Source organism: Ceratotherium simum, chromosome 14 (assembly GCF_057802395.1).
Source record: "Ceratotherium simum simum isolate JZ-2026a chromosome 14, ASM5780239v1, whole genome shotgun sequence".
NCBI classification, from domain to species: Eukaryota; Metazoa; Chordata; class Mammalia; order Perissodactyla; family Rhinocerotidae; genus Ceratotherium; species Ceratotherium simum.
Window position 1 is genome coordinate 56306514 of NC_141913.1, and position 12188 is coordinate 56318701.

General features: G+C 36.6%; 1 protein-coding gene across 6 annotated transcripts in view; it reads left to right on the forward strand.

The window, feature by feature from the left end:
* SOCS6 (suppressor of cytokine signaling 6) overlaps nucleotides 1-12188 on the forward strand; it is a 35687-nt gene that overhangs the window by 9566 nt on the left and 13933 nt on the right. Inside the window, exon 3 of one of the 6 annotated variants that reach the window (XM_087439332.1) lies at nucleotides 7066-7198. The exons of the other annotated variants lie outside the window; for them this stretch is intronic. The gene's annotated coding sequence lies outside the window, so the exon portion shown is untranslated. The remainder of the gene's footprint in view (nucleotides 1-7065; nucleotides 7199-12188) is intronic. 6 annotated transcript variants of the gene reach the window in all.

The window sequence follows — 12188 nt, forward strand, 5'->3', positions numbered from 1 at the left end:
TGCTGCCAGAAGACATGTGACTCCTGGGCCAGAGATAAAGGACTTTATTACTCAGAGTAGTATCAGAAGCCAGTGCCAGTTCCCTGAGCACTAGTGCCATGTTGAGAAAAGACTGTAGGGGGCCGAAGGAGAAAGCAAGGAAACTAATTAGGAGGCTGTTGCAGTAATGCGAGTGAGATAGGACAGTAGCATGGACCAGTGTGGTGGTAAAAAGTGTTTGGATTCTGCATATATTTTGAAGATAGCTGAGATTGGGGTCATGTGACATATTGGATGTGGAGTGTGAGAGAGAGGAGCCATGGATGGTTCCAAAGGTTTTGATCTGAGCAGTTGGAAGAATGGAGTAGCCATAAGCAGTGGGAAAGACTGTAAGTAGAGCAGGTTTGGGGAGGGATGGATGGAAAAGATCTAGAGTTTTGTTTTGAACGTGTTAAGTCTCAGATATTTATAAGACAGCAAAGTGGCAGTGTCAAGACAGGGAATTGACTATAACTAGGCTAAATAAAGAGATAGAAATTTGGGAGTGAATGACACGTGGATGTTATTTAAAGTGTGAGAATGAGTGAAGTCACTGAGGGGCATGAGTGTAGCTGGAGAAGAAATGAGCAAAGTTGGAGTGCTGGGGTACTCCAACGTTAAGAGATTGGAAGCAGAGTAGTCTGAGAAAGAGTGATCAGGTGTGTCCAGTGTTGCTGATAGAGCATCTAAGATAAGGACTGAGAATTGATGCTGGATTTGCAATGTGGACATCCTTTGTGACCTTGACAAAAGCTGTTTCTGTGTGGTGGTGGTAGAGTAGGCCTCTGGTGTGAGTTTAAGAGAGAGTGGGAGAAAGGGAATTGTAGACCTCTAGTATGCTTGATTCTCCCAAGGTATTTTGCTGTAGAAGAGATTAAAGAGAGAGACAACCATTGCTGGTGGTGAAAGTGTGATCAAGAGTGTGATCAAGACAAGGTTGTTTATGTATATGAGAAATGACATTTTTAGGATCTAATAGAGAGGGAAATTGTTGGAAGTGAAGGAGATTAAGTGCACAAGTGGAGAGGTGCCTATAGAAAGGTTTGTGGATCTGTAGAGTAACAGGATGGAAGTAAATATGGGAAGTGGGTAGATGTGGGTGTTGGACTCTGAAGTTTTCTTCTGTTGTCCTTAATTTTCTCAGTGAAATAGGAGGTTGGGCCATCAGCTGAGATTGAAGATGGGGGAGTAAGCGTTATAGGTGTGAGGAAAGATGTGAAATGGTTGGCAAGGAAAGTGAGAGTGAACGGACCAGGGAAATGTAGTTTGATTTCCAGGCAGCGGTAAGGCTCCACCTGAGGTTCATGGTCATGACTATAGAGTGAGACCACTCAGAGTGGTTATGTGTTTCCCCAGTCACATTCCCTGTAAGGGTGCAGGGGTGGCCTAGGCAGAGTTGGATTTAACCAATGTGGTGGTTTTGCCAAGAGAGTTTTTCAGAGTGAGAGTGAGGGAGGGAATTGAGGGTATAAGCTAGGGGATGATTATGATTAATCATGGACTATAAACTGAGTAAGGAGGGAAGAGGGTCATTGAAAAGCTGGTGGGGTTATTACTCTTGTCATTTAGACTTTGAATATTTCAGGCCAGTCCCTGACTATACATGCACCAAACAAAATGTAATGTCAGATTTGCAACAAGTTATTTGGGTGGGGTAAGGAGAAGGAGGAGGCTATGTTCTAATAAAACAAAAATAATACAGTATTCTCATCTATTGATTTATTTTTTTGTTTGGTGGTCATGGTGTAACTGAAAGCCAAGAAAAGGCCTTGCATTTTGCTTTAACCTGATTGATTTACTCAGCCATTCCCTTTTAAAAAGTAGCTTAAGAACAAGCAAGCTCACAGACTTTATTCTTATAAAAACACTCCATGTTTATTATAGAGTATTTTTAAAATAAAGTATTGAAAATAATATTTACAAAGACTCCTGTGATCCAGTTGACAGTTCTGCTGTGTTACTTTCTGGCCAGGTTTTCCTCCCTATTCTTTCTACATAATCGAGACCACGCTTTACATACGATTTTGTTTCCTGTGTTTTTGCATTTAACAAATGAACAATATGAACTTTTCCCCCATGTTATTTATAACTCTATAAATATCAATTTTAGTCCCTAAAATTCCATTGTGTAGATGTGCCAGAATTTTGTTTACAGTTCTCATGCTGTTGGAAATTAGAATGTTTCTGATTTTTAAAATTTAAGTTGACTTTTTCTCATATATAATAATGCAGGGGACCTTGTTATGCTTTGGTTTCATATTATTTGATTTATAAAAATAGCATTTGGGGTCACAGAATATGAATATTTTTAAGAGTTGCGTGTAGCAAGTTATTTTTTACAACTAAATTAAGACATTTTTAAGTAATGAATATCATCATTTAGAAAAATCTTTGCTGATTTGACTTGTTGAAAAATCAGTACTATTTTAATTGCATTTCCTTGATTATTATGAGGGTCAATATTTTTCTATGAATATGTTGAGCCAATTGGTTATCCATCTGGAAAAATGTAAATTAATCCCTACCTTATAAATAAATCAGTACTACATTAATCAAGGACTTACATGTGAAATGTAAAACTTCAATACTCTTATAGGAAATACAGGAGAATATGTGCTTTAAGTCAGAAGGACTTCTTAAGACAATAGAAGGGGTGAACGATAAAGGAAGACTGACAAATTCGACTAAAATAAGATGAGAAACTTCTGTTCCTCAAAGTACCACAAAAAGAATAAAAGGCAAGGCACAAGTACCATACAGCTATAGAAAATAAAGTAGATGATCTGTGTGAACTGATACAGAGTGATTTCTAGGGCTCTGAAATGTACCTGCCCTATCACATATCTTTTTGTTCTATATATTTAGCCATGCATTTTAATCATTTTTCCCACAATAAGGAAGAAAAATGTTTAACAGCCAACCCATTTTACATTCCCACTAACAATGTATGAGGGTTCCGTTTCTCCACATCCTTGCTAACACTAGGTCTTGTCATTCTAGTGGTTGTATAGTGGTATTGCATTGTGGTTTTAATTTGTATTTTCCTAATGATCCATACTATTAAGCACCTTTTCATGTGCTTATTAGCCATTTGTGTGTCTTCTTTAGTAAAAGGTTTATTCAGGTCTTTTTTCCCATTTTAAAAATCAGATTGTCTTATTATTCGGTTGTGGGAGTCAACTTTATATATTTGTTCTGGGTGTAAATCCTTTATCAGATATATCAAATTAAATATTTCCTCCCAGTCTGTAGCTTATCTTTCTCTTAATGATGTGTTTTGGAGCACAGAACTTTGTAATTTTAATGAAATGTCTAAGTTCAGTGGTTTTCATGGATAGGTTTCTCAGTTGTATGCTGTTAGTTTATCTCCAAAGTCGTGGAACGGTTGCTTTTGACAGTTTGGCTGGCTCTCTAGTTGCTTTTTGCGGAGAGGATTTATCAGCCTCCTCGTTCCGTCATGCCAGAAGTGAATTCCCCTGGGTATATCCTTTTTTGTATTCCCATTTTCATATGAGGAAACTGAGGCTTGATGCCCAGGGTCGTTAGAAATGGTGGCTGGGATTTGCACTCCGGCATTTTGGCTCCAGAGTCCGTGCTCTGAAGGACAAGGCTCTGTCCTCCCAGGCCCCATATAGTGTTAGCCCAGTCAGAACAAAGGGTGGGTTTTGGATCATGCACCAAAGGTCAGTACTTGGGTCTGTTACTTGGCAACTTCCTCTGTGACTTTGGGCAAATGGGTAAACAGTCTAAGATTTAGTTTGCTCTTCTTTAAAATGGAGATCAAGACAGTACTTTCCAAATAGAGTTCTTATGAGATTCAAGAAGATTAATGTATGTTTTTTAGTACGTAGTAACCTCCGAGCGGGTGGTGGGCATGGTGATATTAGTAATAGTAGTAGAGTAGCATAAATAGTAGCAGTAGTGACGGGAAACTACCTCTTCCTCCTGGTGTGAGTTGCGCGTCTCTCCTCTGAAGGACGATGGCATCCTGAATACCTTTCTTTTACAGCCCTTCTCATAGTCCTCTGTAAATGTTTGCTTATATTCTGTACTAGAATCCAAGGTCCGTGAGGGTAAGGACTTTATCTTTCATCCCTGTGTTTTTACTATGGCTTGCAGCTCTCTGCCTTTTACTTTTCAAGGAAGTGCAGTGTTTTATCTGTGTCAGGACAGGGATGTGACCTGGAGTGATAAATAAGGCAAGAGAGGGAGGCAAAGAAAGAGGTGGGCATAAGTTAAGGAAACTTAGAGAAACCGTAGTGAGTGATGAGAAGTATTGCTGTGTGAGTTGAACTCAGGGGTGCCAAGGTGGTTAGGTGTCAGCGGTTCTGCTAGATGAAGGCTTCCTTTCTAGCGTCCACAGGGAGCAGAGCCGCCAGAAAAGACTCAGATTGTGAAGAGGGAAGCAAAAGACTGAAATACAAGTGTGAGGTACATGGAATGAGGCAGGACATGAAGGGCAAGACTTTGCATCATGAGATTAGAACCTAGGAAGAATTGGGAAGAGTTTGGGAAGGTTTAGGGGGATAGATTAAGGAAAGCTGTTGAGACCTTTGACCCTGAGGGCATCAGAGTCCTGCTTTTCATACCAGGTAGCTGAAACACATAAACATTCTTTTACCTAGACTGCCTCATTTTCTTTTGTAAGTGTGGGGTGAGATGGTTGTTCTGTAGTAAAGTAAAACCTGCTCAGTGGTTACAGAAAGAACTAATATAGAAAATATGTCTACTGGGCTTCCTGATCCCTTTTCCTGTTCACTAGAGGTGTAATCACCAATATTTGGATATTCTTTGAGACGTTTACTGTACACACTTAGGCATATAAATATATGCAAAAATGGGATCATATTTGCATTATGTTTTGTAGTTTGCCTTTTGCCAACAATGTCTCTTGGATCTCTTTGCATAATATTGCATTATATTGATGGATTATAATTTATTAAACTAGTCCACTGATTTCTTCTTCTTCTTTTTTTTTTTTTTGTGAGGCAGATCAGCCCTGAGCTAACATCCATGCCAATCCTCCTCTTTTTGCTGAGGAAGACTGGCCCTGGGCTAACATCCATGCCTATCTTCCTCCACTTTATATGGGACGCCACCACAGCGTGGCCTGACAAGCGGTGCCTCGGTGTGTGCCCGGGATTCCAACCCGGGCGGCCAGCAGCAGAGCACGTGCATTTAACTGCTACACCACGGGGCCGGCCCCACTAGTCCACTGATTTTTTTATGTGTATTATTATTATTTCCTGATATTTAGGTTAATTCCATGTCTTTTTCTTTTTTTTTTTTTAAATATGGCTATTATTGTAAGAGTAAAGATATTCTTTTTTTTTTTTCCTTCTTTAAAGATTTTATTTATTTATTTTTGCCCCCAAAGCCCCAGTAGATAGTTGTATGTCACTGCTGCACATCCTTCTAGTTGCTGTATGTGGGACGCGGCCCCAGCATGGCCAGAGAAGCGGTGCGCGCCCGGGATCCGAACCCGGGCTGCCAGCAGCGGAGCGCGTGCACTTAACCGCTAAGCCACGGGGCCGGCCCCACTAGTCCACTGATTTTTTATGTGTATTATTATTATTTCCTGATATTTAGGTTAATTCCATGTCTTTACCAGGATGCGTTATGTGTAAAAGTCTTGTATAGTGATTAAGTGGGCTCATTCTATAGAATCAGTTCTGTGATTTTAGGCAAGTGCCTTAATCTCTGCCTCAGCTCCCTCATCTATCCAATGGGAATGTCATAATTGTTGCTACTACTGTTAGCTGCAAACATCTGTATAGCTTAATGTGTGCTAGGCATTGTTGTAAGGACATCACATGTATTAACACATTTAAACCTCACAACTAACTTGATTGATTGATACTGTTATTTCTAAGATCACACAACTGTTAAATGGTGGAGCCATGATATACGTGAACTCGTGCATTCTGGTTCCAGAGGAGTGCTTCCTGCTATGTTACGCTGCTTCACAAATAATACCAAACTTAACAGGGTTATAGGGATTAAATAAGATGCAGTATATTCAGAAGGCTTAAAACCAAAGCCCAGCACATACTAGGCCAGTATGTGGCCTATGTTTACCAATTGTAGGCCACTACTAGAGCACGATGAAGTAATGTTAGCCTTTTTTTTTTTTAATACTGTAAGGAATCATTTTCCATATGTCTTTGTTTTTGGCTTGAGTATATATCTAAAAGATAAATTGCTAATAGCATAATTACTTGGCTAACGCATATGTGGATTTAAAATTTTGATAAATATTTTCAAATAATCCTCCACAAATCGTACCAGTTCACACTCCAACAATTAGTTATGAGTGCTCAGTTTCCCATGCCCTTGCCAACATTGTTATTGATTTAACTTTTCAAACTCATAGGTGAAAGATATTATCTTGTTTTGTTTTGAATTTCCTTTTTAGTGAATTTTTAAAGTTGGGATACAGTTTACATTGAAACTCACCCTTTGGAACATAGAGTCTATTGAGTTTTAACAAATGCAGTCAGTCGTGTAACCACCACCACAATCAAGGTACAGAACAGTTCCCATCACCCCTAAATTCCTTTAATTTCTTTGTGATAAATGAATTGAGAATCTTCCAGGGTGTTAGTTGGCCAGTTGAATTTGTTTTCTCTCTGTCTGGCTTGCTTGATTTCTCTCTCGTTTTCTTGCCTTTCTTCCTTGTGTCGTTCTTTTTGTGTGAACTATCCCTTCGTATCTTTTGCCCATTTGCTTATAGGATTGTGTGCCTTTCTCTTACTGATTTCTAAGAGCACCTTCTATGTTACAGAAATTAATCCTTTGTCATATGTTGGCAGTTTTCCTACAGTTTCTCTTTTGGCTGTATTTATGCCATTCTTTTGGCTGTTCAGAAATTTTAAATTTTGCATTGTTAGATTTATTGATCTTTTCCATTATTGATTCAAGGTTTTATGTTATGCATAGAAAGGCTTTCTGCCCTGCACGGTGTGTTTTTTAAATTTTTTTTTTTTATTTATTTTTCCCCCAAAGCCCCAGTAGATAGTTGTGTGTCATGGTTTCATGTCCTCCTAGTTGCTGTCTGTGGGACGCGGCCTCAGCATGGCCGGAGAAGCAGTTCCTCGGTGCGCGCCCGGGATCCGAACCCGGGCCGCCAGCAGCGGAGCACGTGCACCCAACCGCTAAGCCACGGGGCCGGCCCAGCACGGTGTGTTTTAAAGATTTTTATCCAACTTTTATGTTTTTTTTATGTTTGCATATTTGATACTTCTGGAATTAATTTTTATATGAGAAATAAAACTATTGCTTTCCCCACCATTCCCAAATGGTTATCCAATCTACTCGTCAATCCGTCTTTCTCCCAATAGTTTAACATCTCTTAGTCACATACCCTTTTCATATGTATCTGTCTGTTTCTTGACTTTCTAAGTCTTTTTTCCCCTTCCTTTTAAGCTGTTAAAATATGTTTTATATCTTGTGCAGGTCATTCTCCCTTATTTATCGTTTAGAATTTTTCTTACTCTTTTCATTGTTTATATGTCAAAATTAACTTCAATATTATTTTGTTAGGTTTCTTGCAAAAACATCATTGATGTTTTCCTGGGTTCTTGAGTTCGTATTTTGACGAGATTGAACTGTTTTATCTAAGACAAGATGTGTCTTTCTATATATTTATATCTATATGATCCTCTGAGGAGTTTTAAAGTTTTTCATGTAGTTGTGGACATTTTTAAAAGTTAATTTCATCTTTTTTGAAACTATTATAAATAGAACCTAGTCTTTTATTATATTTTCTACTAGCTTTTTAAAATATAGAATTACTAATGGTTTTTTTTTATTGAGGTAATATTGGTTTATAACATTATATAAATTTCAGGTGTACATCATTAATTGCGATTTCTACCCAAAGACTAATTACCATCCATCACTGTACACATGTGCTGTTTTACCCCTTTCGACCTCCCTCTTCCCCGCTTCCCCTCTGGTAACCACCAATCTATTCTCTATATCTATGTGTTTGTTTGTTGTTATTGGTTTTTATCTTCCATATATGAGTAAAGTCATATGATATTTGGCTTTCTCTGTCTGACTTATTTTGATTAGCATATTGCCCTCAAGTTCCATTCATGTTGTCGAAAATGGCAAGATTTCATCTTTTTTATGGCTAAGTAGTATTCCATTGTATATAAACCACATCTTCTTTATCCTGTCATCTGTTGATAGGCACTTAGATTGTTTCCAAGTCTTGGTGATTGTGAATAATGCTGCAATGAATGTAATCTTCTAAAGTTAGTGTTTCTGTGTTCTTTGGATAAATACCCAAAAGTGGCATAGTTGCATCATAGGATAGTTCTATTCTTAATTTTCAAGGAAGCTCCATACTGTTTTCCATAGTGGCTGCACCAGTTTACATTCCCACCAGCAGAATATGAGGGTTCCCTTTTCTGCACATCCTCTCCAACACTTATTTCTTGTCTTTTTAATAATAGCCATCCTGACAGGCGTGAGGTGATATGTCGTTGTGGTTTTGATTTGTATTTCCCTAATAATTAGTAATGTTGAATGTCTTTTCATGTGTCTGTTAGCCATTTGTATATCTTCTTTGGAAAAATGTATGTTCAGATCCTCTGCCCATTTTTTAATTGGATGTTTGTTTTCTTGTTGTTGTTTATATATTTTGAATATTAACCCCTTATTACATGATTTATGATTTACGAATATCTTCTCCCAATTTAAGTTGTCTTTTGGTTTTGTTGATGCTTTCCTTTGCTGTGCAGAACCTTTTTAGTTTGATGTAGTTTATTTTTGCTTTTGTTCACTTGCCTGAGTAGACATGGTATTTGAAAAGATGCTGCTAAGACCAGTGTCCAAGAATGTACTGCCTATGTTTTCTTCTAGGAGTTTTATGGTTTTCAGGTCTTTACATTCAAGTCTTCAATCCATTTTGAGTTAATTTTTGTATATGGTGTAAGATAATGGTCTACTTTCATTTTTTGGCGTGTGGTTGTCTGGTTTTCCCAACCCCATTTATTGAAGAAACTTTCCTTTCTCCATTGTATGTTCTTGGCTCCTTTGTCAAAAATTAGCTATCCATAGATGTGAGGGTTTATTTCTGGGCTCTCGATTCCGTTCTGTTGATATGTGTGTCTTTTTTGTGTCAATACTGTGCTGTTTTGATTACTGTAACTTTGTAGTATGTTTTGAAATCAGGGAGTGTGATACCTCCATCTCTGTTCTATTTTCTCAGGATTGCTTTGGCTTACTAGTGATTTTTACATATAAATTTTGTAAGCAGTCACTTGACTGAGTTCTCTCTTTTTTTCCTAATAGTTGTTCAGCTGCATCTATTGTATTTCCAGGTTTTCATTCAATTATGTCATTTGTAAATAATGATAATTTGTCTCCTCTTTTTCAATATTTATACTTATTTCCTACTCTTGTCTAATTAATTGGCTAATATGTTGAAAGTAATGCTAATTAATAATGTTGATAATTGGCATCCTTGTTGCTGGCTTTTAGCATTTCTTCATTATTCATATGGCTCTTAATTTTGTTATAAGTATCATGTTAAATGTCCATCTATTTCTATTTTACAAAGAGTTTTTTTGGGGGGGTCAGGAATTGATGTTATTTTTTTTCAGATCTTGTTTATGATTTATAGCTGTGATCATATGGTTTTGCTCCTTTGATCTGTGGTAAATTATAGTGATAAATGTACAGGTAAACAGGCATGCTAGCTATCTATGGTGGGATGTACCTTATCTGGTTGAATGGTTCCCCCCCCCACTCCCAATGTTTGCTGATATTTAAGAGTTGTATTTCGGTATTCATAAGTGAGATCGGAGTTTTTTGGGTTTTTTTTTAATGTGTGTTTTTGTCTAATTGTGTTATCAATATTCTTTTGGCTTTAAAAATAAATTTGGGGACCTTTCTTTTTATCTCTATGCCCTGAAGTAGTTAAGTGAATATTGGCCTCATGTCTTTATTGACTTGTTACTTTTTCTTCCCAAGGGAAGAGAAGACCATGGGAATTCTTTGATAACTTTCTCAGGTTCTATGACAGCTGTTAGCCTCTTTTGGATTGTTACCTCTTCCAATGCAAATTTTGGTAATATATATTTTGCCATGAAATTATCTATTTCATCTGAGTTTCAAATTAATTTTTAGAGAGTTTTCAAAGTACTGTTACATATTTTGATTTCTCATGGATCTGTAGTTATTGTTCTCTCTATTTCTAATTTTTTATAAATATATTTTCCTTTTTTCTTGATTATGACAGCTAGTTGTTTACCAATTAAGTTTCTTGTTGTTTAATCCAAGAATCAACTCTTATAGTGTTTACTACTACTACTCCTCCTCTTTTTTTTTTTTTTTTTTTTTTTGCAGGGGAAGATTCACCCTAGGCTAACATCTCTTGCCAGTCTTCCTCCTTTTCTCTTTCTTTCCCCTCATGAAGCCCCAGTACATAGTTGCATATAGTTGTAAGGTCTTCTGGTTCTTCTACGAGAGCCACCACCACAACATGACTACTGACAGACAAGTAGTATGGTTCAATGCCTGGGAACAGAACCCGGGTCTCTGAAGCAGAGCATGCGAACCTTAACTGCTAGGCCATCAGGGCTGGCTCGACTTTTTATTTTCTGATTTATTTGTGTTTTTATCTTTATTTTTTTCTGCTTTTTCTTTTTTCTGTTGTTCTAATTGCTGCCTTCTGGAATTGAATGCATAGTTTATCTCTTTTAATTCCTTACTGTTGAGTTTTGTAAATGTTTAAAGCTTTGAAGTTTTCTGTGTGCCTAGTTTTAGGCTCACAACTCTTACAGAATTGCATAGATTTTGATATGTAGCATTTTCATTATGTTAGTTTATAAATAGTATACAATTTCTGTTCTCTTTGAGATGTCCTCTTTGATTCAAGAGTTATTTAAGGATGTTTGGTGATTTTATTTTAATTTATTTAAATTTTTTTTTTGTTTTTTTCTGTTTAGTTTTAATGCTTTGTGGTCATTTAATGAGATTTTTCTGATTTTTTAATTTATTAAGATTTTCACAGTGGCCTAATATATTGTCACATTGAGTATTCCATAAATTCTTGAAAAGGAGATATATTCTCACTTTTTAGACTACAGAATCCCATATATCTAATAGGTAAAGTAATTATGTAATTTAAATTGCTGTATTCTTCATTTTTGTTTATTTAATTTTCTTGGGCTGAAAGAGACATTTTATTTTATTTATTTATTTTATTGCGGTAACATTGGTTTATAACATTATATAAATTTCAGGAGTGCATCACTGTATTTTGACTTCCGTATCGACTACATCTTGTTCACCACTAAAAGTCTACTTTCCGTCTGTCACCCTACCAGTGACCCCCTTTGCCCGTTTCACCCTTCCCCGACCCCTGAAAGAGACATTTTAATGTTGTTCCATTTTGTGTGTAAAGATTTTTTGGCAATTTTATCTTCTTTGTGCATTATACCGTGTATAACGTGCCCCTTTTAGTTTTGTATGACCAATTTTCCTTGAATGTAACACGGTCTTATATTACTATTGTTACTCTAGCTTTCTTGGTGTTGTCAGCATATGCGTTTTTTCATTTTTTTCTTAGACGATTTTTTTTCTGATACAATTAGGATTGGTATTTGTCAGTTAGATGAAAAATTGCACTGAAGTACGGACTCATGTGCTTTTAAACATTTTATTTTACATTAAAACAAGTAAATATGCACTCTTGTTAATTTACAAATATCTTTTCTTTAGATATCCATTGACTGAACTCTATCAGTCTGAATTATGTAATCGCTATCCTTACATAATGCATCATCTATGATTTCCAGTTTGGTACTTCTTATAAGTAGAATTAGAAGTCAGTCACATTTGCAAGGCAGTCTGTACAAAGGCCTGGATTTTTTTAAAAGTAATGTTTTCCTAGTCTTTTTAGAGTGGTTTTCCTTACATCTAATTACACAGAATTTTTTTTTTTAGCCATCTGCATTTATTTCGTGCTTACAAGTCAATTAACTTTTTGTAGAACGAACTTTTAAAAAATATACTCCTTTGTTTACATGTTTAAATCATGCAATGAATTTAAATTCAGAAAAGTTTATATGAACATCAGCCCTGCCCAGGAACTATTTTAGGTACTGAAGATATCACAAGAGTGATAACATTCCTGATCTCAAGTAGAATACAGC